The sequence below is a fragment of the Trichosurus vulpecula genome, chromosome 4 (genome assembly GCF_011100635.1).
Source record: "Trichosurus vulpecula isolate mTriVul1 chromosome 4, mTriVul1.pri, whole genome shotgun sequence".
Taxonomy (NCBI): domain Eukaryota; kingdom Metazoa; phylum Chordata; class Mammalia; order Diprotodontia; family Phalangeridae; genus Trichosurus; species Trichosurus vulpecula.
In genome coordinates, this window is record NC_050576.1 from 157,703,163 (window position 1) to 157,713,155 (window position 9,993).

At 37.8% G+C, this 9,993-nt stretch overlaps 1 protein-coding gene across 1 annotated transcript in view; it reads right to left on the reverse strand.

Moving 5' to 3' along the window:
- CADM3 (cell adhesion molecule 3) overlaps positions 1–9,792 on the reverse strand; it is a 54,458-nt gene extending 44,666 nt beyond the window's left edge. Inside the window, exon 1 of the mRNA XM_036755040.1 lies at positions 9,775–9,792. The gene's annotated coding sequence lies outside the window, so the exon portion shown is untranslated. The remainder of the gene's footprint in view (positions 1–9,774) is intronic.
- Positions 9,793–9,993: the final 201 nt, after the last annotated feature.

Below are 9,993 nucleotides of genomic sequence, written 5' to 3' on the forward strand. Positions count from 1 at the left end.
GAAACATGAACCCCAAGGGAAGGTTTATGAATTCTTATGATCAAATATCTTGAAGAAGGGTCTTCAAGCAACTTAGGAAAGGAAGCACCGAATTCAGTGTGGAGATTTAGTCTCCAAGGATGAGAAAAATCTCTGAATTTTAGAGTCATCCTATGTAGGTATCAATTCTTGTAAATCCTTAGAGATCTTAATCACCTGGCCCAGTCCCCTTATTCTGCAGGTGATGAAACTGAAAACCGGAAAGACCATGACTTGCCAAAAGTCACACAACTAGTTAAAGGTTGGAACTGTGGAAAGTGATGTGATTTCTCTCTACGACTCTGACATCACTCAATGCTTTTGTGAAGATGTCTTAATATCTCAGTAATCTTCTAGTACCTCTGCCAGATTTTCTTTCAGTGTCTCTGTAATTGAGTGCTTTTAGCTCATCACCTGTTTTCTCTGGGCCCCTGTCCTTCAATGCGTCTTGGATGTTATCTCTCAGAGCATTGAAAGATATCCGATATTGAGAGGTACTTACACTGTCTTTCTCTAACTTTGGCATGGTCCTTTAATTCCTTAATATCGCCATTCAACTTACCTTTGAAAGTCCCTTAAAAAGTTCAAGTACCTTTGGGTGGTTTTTTTTATATTTTTTTTAATAAATTTCTTTATTTATTTTTAGTTTACCATGCACGGTTCTACATAGTTTTGAGTTCCAGTTTTTCTCCCCTCCCTCCCCAAGACGGCATGAAGTCTCATATAACTGTCATGTATAACTTCACATTGAATTAATTTATGCACTAGTCAAGTCGTGGAGAAGAATTTTGACCAATGGAATGAATCATGAGAAAGAAGAAACAGAACCAAAAAAAAAAAACAAAAAAAAAAACCCCAAAACAAAAACAAAAGAGAAGCAGAAAAGGCGAGCATGTAGTGTGCCTCAGTCTGTATTCAAACTTCGCAGTTCTTTGTCTCGATGAAGATAGCATTCTCCATCGTGAGTCCCCTGGAGTTGTCCTTGCCTCTTAGGTTGCTGAGAAAAGCACACCTTTGGGTGGTTTTTGAGAATTTCTTACAAGGATTTCTGAGCCACTGACAAGTCTTTGGGTTGATGTGTGGCCAGGTACCTGAATATCTATGGATGCTCCTACTTCCATTGACAGGGAAGATCTTGGTCCTTCAAATCTAGCCCCTGTCTCAGCATCTTTCTCACAGGGGTTCTTTGATGGTCAGACATTTCTAAAATTTCTGAGACTGGGATGGGTGGAAGGACTCAACTAAATGAAGGGGTAGGGGTTGGACTGCAGTGAGTATGGAGGAGAGAAAAAACTGACCTATGTGAAGGAGAATGGGCCAGGCTGGGATGGAGTCAGCTATATGTTTAGAAGAGGAGTATAAGGAAAAGGGGGCTGGTCTTTCAGGGGGTAGGGGCAGAGCTTCATGTATGGGAAGAAACTGACTGTCCAAAGGGGAGGGCCTAGCTGGATGAGGAGGCATATTTTAAGTCTTCTCATTTTTGAGCTGGGAAGGTACTTGGGCACCATCTTTTCTGAACTGTGTAAAGGAGAGGGAAGGCCAGGCTGTGTGAGGGAAGATGTGTAGAGACTGAGTTTGTGGGGGGGAGGGGGAGGGGGGAGAGGGGGGAGAGGAGGCATGTGAGATCCTTTTCCCAGGCTCTTCTATTACTAATTAGCTCTTCCATCTACTGTCCCACACTTATCTCTGTCTGTCTGTCTATTCCTGTTTTGCCTCTATCCTTTCCCCTTCCTTCTCCATCACATTAACTACACAGGGAATTAAGACTATAGTATTTAGAACTGGAATGGACACTCATGATCACCTTCCTTCCAATTTTATGGGTCAGAGACATGAGGATTTGGGAGGATCAATAACTTGTAATGATATAGCTAGTGAGTAGAAGAGCTGGGATTTGAATCCAGGACCTTGGACTCAGGACCAGGACCTTCTTTCCAGTTCCCCATGCTGCCTTGAGGAGCTGAGAAAATGAAATTCTGGGAAGGCATCTTCCTATTCCCTGCCCTGATTTCTCTGTGTCTCTTTCAAACATACCCCACTGAAAGAGAGATTCATTTCGAGAATCAGGAGAAGCCTATCACGGTACTTCTTACCCTGGGAGCTAAGGGCTGAGGACTAGGTATCTCTGATGGCTGTCTTTCCATTGCATATATTAGAACCAATAAGGAGTCTCTCCTATCTAGAGAGGACTTGTTCCCCATACTCTAACCATTAGTTTGTCCTTGTGCTTGTGAAGCTCTGAGATCATTAGATCTAAAGTTAGAAGTTTCCCTTCCTCACCTCCTTGAAGAGCCTACCTATGTGCTCTATTGCCTTCGGTCAGATTTTTATGAATTGACCTAGACAAAGAAAGCCAGCTTTTTTTGCTCCCTCCACACAGGTAGTATCTATGAAAGAGCTATACTGGAAAGACCACTGAACTTGGAGTCAGAAGTCCTGGGTCAGAGTCCTGGCACTGGGAATTAAAGTGAGGGGGTCTTGGGCAAGTCTTTAATTTTCTCGAAGCCTCAGTTTTCTCATCTGTAAGCTGGGGAAAATAACATTTGCCTTTCCCATTTCACAAGATTTTCTTGAGGAAAGCCTTCTACTAATTGAGGTACTATGATTATTGAATTATTATCCATGTTGGGTGAAATAATCTCTAAGGGCTTTTCCTAGTTAAAAAAATCCTCCAATTCACATGCTCCCCAGAGATTTGGGGGGAGGTCTAGGGTAGGCTGTCTGTGAGACTGCAGTACATAGGTTGTTACAGTAGGAGCAGGGAAAAGGCATGCTTTGGCTCTTTGATCCCCCTGATCCACTGGGCAACAGCCAGGGTAGCCGGGGGTGTGGAATGTGGTATTGGGCTGGTTCTACGCCAGGCACTGCTGTGTAGGCGCTGGGCATTCCTTCCCCCACGCTGCCCAGCAGGGAGAAGGAGAGCTCTTAGGTGGAGTGGGAAGGAATAATAATAATAGCTTTCATTTTTATAGCATTTTATAGTTACCAAGTGTTACATAAACGATCTCATTTGATATATGCAACAATTTAGTGAAGTAGGTAACACAAGTGTTGTCACATTCATTTTAAAAATTGGGAAACTTGAAGTTCAGAGAGGGGCAAATGACTAGTATGGGTCAGGACTGCAATTTGAACCCAGGCCTTCTGACTTGGGGCTGGTGTTCACTAGATGACACCATACTAGGGATAATTAATACTTTTATTACTTGAGTACTTTTAGTACTGCTTACTTGACAGGGTTGTTGTGAAGAAAGTGTTCTACAAACTTTAAAGCACTATAGGACCATAAGCATTATTATTATTAAACTCCCATGGGTAGGGGCAATGTCCTTTTCTTATTTATCTGTCTACCATCACTCCAGTGACCTTTGTTAACTGACTCCCTCAGGGGATGTACATGGGCAGCTATTCACACACAAAGGACTTCTTTTGGACGTCGAATTCAACTTGCATACTTTATAAGGGCAGAGGGCAAATAAATGCCCGTGTGAATCTCATATCCCCTTCCCATAGCCTCAAAGGTTGGTCAGGCTCCAGTGTATGTAGGACTACCCCTGGAGGACCTCAGAAGTTCAATTCCTGTATTTGCTTATTAATTTATCTATTTATGATTGATTTGTTTATTTGTTCATTCATTCATTTCTTCTTTTATTTGTTATTTGTTTGTTCATTCACTTATTTACTTATTTATTCATCTAGTTGTTTATTCATTTTGCTATCTACCTATTTATTTATTAATTTACTTACTTGTATTGAGGAAGATACTGAGGTCTAAAGGGCTGAAGTGTCCTGCCCTGGGTCACATGGCTAATAAGCAGAATCGATAGGATTTGATTGCAGATCTTCTGAATTACAAATCTAGACAGGTTTTACCTAGGACCTTTCGATCACACCTCTGCCCCCCCGCCCCAACCCACCTCAAAAGTGAAACAGTGTTGAGATTGTAATACGAGCACTTTGGGACAAATATTAATCTCTATAGCATATGTATGGGGCAGCTAGGTAGCATAGTGGATAGAGTGCCAGACCTGAAGTCAGGAAGAGTCATCTGCCACAATTCAAATCTGGCCTCAGACACTTACTAGCTCTGTGACCCTGGGCAAGTCACTTAACCCTGTTTGCCCCATTTTCCTCAGTTGTAAAATCAGCTGGGGAAGGAAATGGCAAACCAGTCCAATATGTCTGCCAAGAAAGAGCCACATTAGGTTACAAAGAGTTGGGCATGTCAGAACAACAGCAACAACTATGAGGACTTAAAACAAGAGACTGCGGCAGAGCTCTGAGCCAATGGTACTTCATTAATGGGTCCGGGATCCCCTCTCATGAAGTGGACCTCAGACATTCTTTATGATCTGAGATATAAGATGTTTTTATAGGATTTGATACCAGATTTGTTACCTAGACATTCTAAAGTGGCTATGCAAAATACAAAATCCCATTGGTTGACAATGATAGACATAAGCTAAAATAAGCAAAAACGATATGTCAGCTGTGTCACAAGTCGGGTGAAGCAAAGAATATCTCTACTGACTAGGTGGTCATCAGAAGGATGGGCCTCTCTTTAGGTTAGGCAGGAGGAGATGGTACAAGCTATGTACACTCCAAGAACATATGTGGGGTGGGAGGGCAGGATTTTCTGTACCATGTCACTACCCATGTTTGGTTTGGTCATGGAATTTGAGCAAAACAGGATGGAGATTATCTTTGTCAGCATTCTTATACTTGTGCAAGTGAGTTCCATAGCTGGTAAACAAGTAATGAACATTACATTAAAGTTTGAGGCCTATTATAGGGCCCTTCTATTAGAATCTATATTCCTGTGTGACTCAGATGAAGTGTGGATTAATACATTCTTTATTCTTATATCTATTATTAGGTGATTGACTAGATATGTATTACTAGATGGATATATTAAAATAATTACTAACAATCATTATTCCTTATAAAATCAAAATGAACTAATACTGATTAGAGATCTTCTAAGACAATTTTACCATGTTTTTCTCCCAACAGTAGGTCATTTATTTTATTATTATTATTGTCTAGGTTTTTTTAAAAACAAAATATATTCCAATAATCATAAAACAAATTTATTTATAATGTAATAGCATTCAGATTGAAAAGAAGAAGAAACTTGCATTCTCAGTTTCTCTTAGCTCTAAAACATCCCTCATCAGGTAACAATAATTTAGTTATATACCTTTCAAACTTATGAATTCATAGAAAGTCATTTATCTTACTACCCTTGGCATTTTTTCATGCTAATAATCATAGTAGTTTATGTAGTGCCTAGAATGTACCAGGCTTCTTCTATGTCTAGAATGTTGCTTCAGCCTGTTTTTAGTAAAAGTTTAGAATGTTTAGTGTATAATTTCCTAATTTTGCTAACATTCCATGCCAATTTGAAAAAGTACCTATAAATGCCATAGCATTTTTTCAGTTGTATTCCTACAAAGTCTGAACATTACAGTGCTCATCCTTTACACAAGTCAGGTACTATGTTAAGTATTTCACAGCTATGTGTTTCTTCCAACAATCCTGGGAGATAGGTGTACGTGCAAGGATTGATTAGATTCTTTAATTTACTACCATTACAATATTTTCAACCCAATAAATTTTGATTTAGAATGACCAGTGGCAATTACTAAACTTCACTTTGCACAAGGTTCCATTATTTTTAGTTGGCTTATATTCAAAAAAATCCATGGTGACACTCCCAGCTTCCTATTACTGCTTCTTTGTTTCTTTGAGTTCCCCAGAGTCAAACCAATTCCTTTAAATTTTCCAAGTTACTAATTCTTTAGCATGACTATTTAAACCAGAGCAAAGAGATAATCCTTTCTCAATCAATTAATTAACATGCATTTTATGAAACTTATTTTGCAGTCTTATATTGTTTGTGGAAGGAAGACATGCAGCAACAATCAAAGGCATTAAGAAAATTCCTACATCTTTTTTATTTCAGTGGGATTAAGACCCTCTCTGAAATCCCCCTTTCAAAACTCCAAAACCTTTTATTTTCAAACCTTGAATTTACACTATCGGGGCAAACAATCTCCAACTTTTTTTACCCATCTATTACTGATCCTTAACTTTTCTCATTTCCTTATGCAACACTACTCTTTCTTTCTTCAATTTACTTAATTCCTCTAGTAAACCTCTTTTTGTTTCTTTAGTGGTTACAAATGCACAGTTCATACCAATTTCTTTAAGGGCAATTAGTTGCAATTCCATAGTTTTTTGTAAGTTATAGGCAAATGGACCCCAAAACAACTCGCTCAGGACAAAAAGTTCCTCAATGTAGGATGTGACAGATTTCAGTAAGCAAGATGACTTTGCAGAAGAAATGATCTCCTCAAAGTTAACTTCTTTTATGCTGGAAAGGCATTCATCCAGCTATTTTAGCAATACCCAAGGGGATCGGCCAAAGCCCAACTATGACATAGGAATGTAGTGGGAATTGCACCACTGGAAAACTATCTGATAAGAGATCATACTTTTCTGAAGGGCTCAGGGTATAACTCTTTTTCTCTATTTCCTTTCAAATCACTCAAAACTAAGTCCATTTATTTTTTAAATAATTTGGAAGTTCTTTTACCTCTCAAAATTTTAGTATTTTATAGCTTTATGAGCCATATACTCATTTTAATCTTTTCTAATCTGAGCACCCTCTATTAGGTGTGCATGCACTTTACATATTTATATTTTTATATTCTTGTTCAATTCTATTTTCAATAATTCTTTCCCTAAGTTACTATCACCTTATTTATAAAATTTGAACTTATTTTAACCAATTAATTTCAACACAATTTTACTGTGTTTTGGTTTACCTAAACAGTGGACTTAAACTGCAGTAGTATCATTAGACTTCACTTACCTTCAGTTGCTTTCCTATTTCAGAACAAGTTTCTCCTTTTTCTGGGAGCACTTTGGGATTCACCTTCAATTGGGAGTCCTAATCAGGACTTGCTCAGGTTGGTTGTTTAAAAGCAGTATAACAACAGAAGGGTAAATAAACTCCAACTTTGCCCTCTTTTATTCTTTTCTGAAGATGGTCTAAAATTTCCTTGTCCTGCCTTTTAGTAATAAAATTCCTTCTCATGATAAACTTATGCCAACTTTAAGTCAAGTTTTTAAGTATGCCTTTATGCTACAGTAAAATTAAAACCAGTTTCACAGATTGATACCCCAAAACTTCAGACTTAGAGATTCTTCTTCAGGCTTAGCAAACGTGTTTCCTTTTTAAATTCCGAGTTGTGAAACTATTTAAGCTCACAATAGTTTTATTCTAAATTCACCTATACTATTCCCTAAGTTTTTTTCTTATTTTAATACTCTTCTGAATTCCTGTTTCACTGAATATCTCCTGAGCATATACCATGACTAATAAGACAGTTCTTAAAATCCAAACTTCAACTTTAAATCAATCTCTAGTCATTTTAAAGGTCTCTTTTAAGGAATAACTGATCTGTGAATTTTTGTTACTCTTGTTATCACTAAACTCTACAGTTTGATATAGTACCCCATAAGCTCATCAAAATATTTATATAAAGATATCTAAATTGTAATTTAGAAATGAAAGAAATTCGATTATTCCTTTCTCACAAATTTGGTTTCCAGTTTCCTTTTTTTTGTATCTTAGTTTTCAATTAATTTCTATATCCATCTTTCATCTTAGCAAACTCCAACATGGCTGGTGTCAGAAATAGAGAAAAAGAGAGATTTGTTCTTTTTTAAGCCTTTTCAAAAAAATGTAATATTTTTAACAGCTTGTTTCTTTTGGTTGATCACACCAAAAGAAAAGGCATAGGTAAAACACCTGTTAGCTATGGGTTAGCGTAAAGCCTGAACAGAACAGACAAAAAAGACACATACTTCCCATTCTTTTAATGATTTCCCTAATTGTATAAGGTCTCTTTCATTCTGAAGTAAAGAACCCACTGTTTCTAAACTTAATTTCAAATAGACACACATGAAACATGTAACAAGACACAACATTAAATCAGGCCTGAACTTCTGAATTTTTTTCTAAAAGATTTTGAAGTCAAGATCTTACCCATCTCCTCTATTAAGTACGGAACTTATGTTGAGCTGGGGTCCTGCTATCAGCCTAAGATAATTCTTTTATTTCCTAATTATGTTAATGCTTTTAGAATCTTATCAATAGAACATGTAATTTAGTAACAATACAGATTGCTTTAGTCTATTTTGACAATTGGGTTCACCCATTTAAAGTGGACTTTGTATTTTGAGCAAATCCTGAATAGATAGAAGAGCTGGTTAAAGTTCTGTTTCTCTAGATTTTTTGCCAAAGTAAAATCACAGGAAGAAGAACTGAGAATGATGAAGAATTTAGTAATATTAGTAGTTTCTTTATTCTAAGCTGATTTGGGGAGGTTATTCAATAAAATTCCATAACTTTCTAAAGTAATCAAAAGTTCCATACTTTGACCAAAACAATTCCCTAAGCTCTTTGTATTTTCAAACCAAACTTTACACAGCTTAAATGCTCTTTCTTTAGTCGTCCCCCGACAAGGAGTCCACCCTTGTCCTAATGGGGATCCTGTAGGATGCATTTCTCCTTTCATGCCCGACTTCACCTCTCCTGTGGTTATCCCCAACCAGGAGTGGCACTCTTCGGAGAAACTTCTCCTGAAAGAATTGGACTAGATTCCTGAGGGACCCACCTTTCAGCTTATTCCAGCTGAGAAGTTCTCCAGCTGAAGACACTAAAGATGACTCCCCTTCCATTATTATTCGAGGGAGGTAATCTTCTACTCGTCTGAGTTCCACCTATGTGGGTATCTTTCCTACAGCTAACACTATAATATTCAGATTTGTTTTAGCAAATTCTCCAATACTTCCAATTCTTAATTTCTGAGCTTTACCTCTAAGGTCCCAAGATGAGTCAACTAGGGCCTAATGATCCCTTGTAAGTGACTATTCAGCAAAATTTATACTTACTTTCTTTTAAGACTTCCTGAAAATTTAGCTCTGATTGTCAATAACTGACTTAATCCTAAGCAAATATAACTGAAAAAAACCTATTCCTTTCCTAATATCTGTAAAACAAAAATGAATCTTCTTCTCAGGTCAAAGGAGAATAGGATTGCTCTCAGGGTGGTCACAGCCATGACAGTTACTGTTGAGGTTGGGAATCTTTCTTTAAAGGCTTTTGGGTCTGGCCTGAATTATTACTTCCTCAAAGTGATGTCAGAGCACTAGAGTGGTGAATTACTTCCCCAAGCCCTACCCCAAGGGACTGATCATAGGGTCCTCTAGATGGGTTCCCTACTGCGGTTGTTAGTCACCAAAATTTCCCCTTCAACCAATTTGAGAGATGTCTCGACTGATGACAAAAATGATTTAATTACCCCTTGTTAAAGGAATTTAAAGGCAAAAAATCTATTTTAACCTTTTAACCTTAAAATCTATTTTAACCTTGAAGTTTTAAAATTAGCTAGGCGGCTAGTTGGATGAAAATGAGGAGCTAGCAATTCCACTGCTGAATTTCTGGTACTAACAATATGAAAGTAAAGAAAACAGAGGGAGAAAAAATAGTATCCTGTGTATAAAAAGGTAAAATTATGGCCATATAATTTTTATAAGAATAGATTTAGAGTGCTCTGGAGCTATAAATTTAGACAGAGTAGGCATAAATTCAAACAGTCCTTCTTAGTTTAATTGAGGACCCTTCCTAAAGAAAATGAATTTAGGGTAAATCAAGGCAGACTCACTAATCTTGAAGAGACTTACCTCAGGCTCAGAGAATTTGGGTGTAGACAGCAAGGGTAATCCAACCTCCCAGGGCCAGTGTCCATGGGGGAGCCATTGGTGAAAATTCGACCTGGTGTGCACTTCCTTTTTGGGTCCTTTGAAGGGGCTGGCCTAAAGAGGTTGAGATCCATACATCACAGTCCCATCTTGGGGTGCCATTAATGTGGAGATGAGACAATGACATTTTGTTAAAGGATC